The following is a 2556-nucleotide window of genomic DNA, read 5'->3' as shown; positions in this document are numbered from 1 at the left end:
ATTCCAGAATGGACCAGCAAAATCGATGTGTAAGCGTTGCCAAAGGGAAGTGGCTTTTGGCCATGCAAAGAATTTCCGCGGTGGTGCGGTTTGTTGTTCGGCACACGCCATGCAAGAAGAGCACATATTCGTAATCGCAGCATCGATTCCGAACCAAGTACAGTGCTGACGAGCAAGTTGTTTCGTTCTCACTATACCCCAATGTCTTTGGTGGAGAAGCCGTAAGACAGAGGACTGTAACGAACGTGGGACCACGACCCTGGACTGATCATTATCAGAACGCAACAGCAAAAGACCACGTCGTACAAAAAGTCTCTCCTTGTGAGCAAAAAATCGGCGAACCAACGGATCCCCGATCCGTGACTTTGACAAGGAATATTGCGTAGCAACAAAACGCAGAACGGTAGCAAGGACAGGGTCAGCAGCTGTGGCTGTAGCTACACGACGAAAATCAATCGGAAACGATTCGACCACGTCATCGGTTTCCGAGTCAATGAACATGCAAGCAAGTTCGGAGGAATCGAATGCTCTATCCTCAGCAACAGGCAAACGGAACAACGCATCGGCGTTTCCGTGCATAGCGGTGGACCGATACAAGATATCGTGGCGGTACTGCGAGAGGAAAATAGACCAGCGAATGAATTTCTGCGCTGTACGTGGAGGTACAGGCTTGGTCGGATGAAAAAGCGATGTCAAAGGTTTGTGGTCTGTGATGATGGTAAAGTGACGACCACACAAGAAATCATGAAACTTAGTAACACCAAATACGAGAGCCAATGCTTCTTTCTCGATCTGTGAATAATTTCTTTGCGCAGACGAGAGCAATTTGGACGCAAAGGCAGTAGGGCGACCGTGCGATCCATCTTTGTGCGCAAGCACAGCACCGATCCCGAAAGTCGATGCATCCACCAACAACAAAAGGGGCTTCCGGAGATCGAATGGCGTAGGGCAAGTATTGGATAGCAACGCCGATTTCAACTGGCGAAAGGCGCGTTCGCATTCCGTCTTCCAGACGAACGGAACACCTTTACGGCGTAAGCGATGAAGCGGAGCTGAAATGGAAGAGGCGTGTGGGATATATTTATTATAGTAATTCATTTTTCCCAGCACACTCTGTAGCTGCTTCAAATTCTGCGGCGAAGGCAAGTCTTGTATGGCACGGAGGTGCTCTGGACTAGGATGTATGCCTTGGGCATTGAGTACATGTCCCAGATAGGGTAAGTCACGAGTAAAAACACACATTTGTCCTTCCGCAAGCGAAGACCATTTTGTCGCAAGACCTGAAATAATGTTCTGAGATTGGCTAAATGTTCTTCTTCCGTCTTTCCGGAGATCACAATATCGTCCAGATAGTTTGCTGCAGTTGGGACCGACGCACAAACAGTTTGTAGATATTGCTAAAACAATGCAGGAGCGGATGCACACTCGAATGGCAGTCGTTTGAATCGGTACAAACCAAGATGCGTGTTAACCACCAAAACGCGCTGGGAGTCTTCGTCCACCAGTATTTGCAAGTACGCATCTGCTAGGTCCAACTTCGAAAAATATTTACCCGGGCGGGGTAAAGGAAAAGTTGCAGTCACTAGTTGTGGATTCACTGTTGCCTTGAAGTCCACACAAAGTCTCAATTTTCCGGAAGGTTTTGGCAAAATTGCTAAGGGTGATGCCCAGAGAGAAGCCTGCACACGTTCAATTACACCTTGTGATTCCAAATCGTTTAATGTTCTTGCGACCTCATCACGCAATGCGTGGGGAACATTGCACGCTCTGAAAAATTTCGGTTGCGCGTTTACTAATCACAGAAAAAAGATACAATTGTTTAAAGGTTTTGGAGTTTGCTTAGCTTAATTGTTCGTATATTTACCTCAGTGACACGTTCATCTCAGAGTAGTACAGCAAAGAACGAATAGATGGCGCTGTTAGTTTACTAGTACAGCAAATGACCTAGCTTTGTAGTGCACCAAAGAACCAACAGATCGCACTTTTTCTTTCCTCAGTGACGGAAGTTTTTTTTGGAAGTTTACGTCAGAGACAGCATTAAGCACCGCAATCTTATCTTTACGAATACAACTTGGATAGGGTATATGGATTTACTGATTTCGGTTTGTGTATTGAAAACTTAACGGAACTGCTGTGCTTCTTCCGATAGATTTTTTTGACTTCTTGGCTAGGAAAAATGAATTTATTGAGTTTCCTTTGCGGTTTGGTTGCATACAATTTACATTTTGATTTTTTTTTACCCATAAAAATGCCTAGAAAACAATCGAATGTCATCAATACACTAGAATGGCTAAAGGAGTGAGGACCACGTGGATTCAAGAATCCAATTAAAATTGTGAGGTAAGATTTACTGTAGCTCGAGGACATCAGTTTAACTTGCTCTTTGGAAACTCCACACGAAAGAGAGGCTTGATGTAACTCTGATCGAGGTTGTCATGCACTATGTCCCTCGGCACTACATATTATTAACAAGCTATCCAGCCACAAATACATCGTGCTATCCGTTTTAAGCCCTGACAGGTAGCTAATGTCACATGCGAGTGGTGTTCAATAAAT

The sequence above is a fragment of the Schistocerca serialis genome, chromosome 9 (assembly GCF_023864345.2).
Source record: "Schistocerca serialis cubense isolate TAMUIC-IGC-003099 chromosome 9, iqSchSeri2.2, whole genome shotgun sequence".
NCBI lineage: Eukaryota > Metazoa > Arthropoda > Insecta > Orthoptera > Acrididae > Schistocerca > Schistocerca serialis.
Note: the sequence above shows the minus strand (reverse complement) of the source record.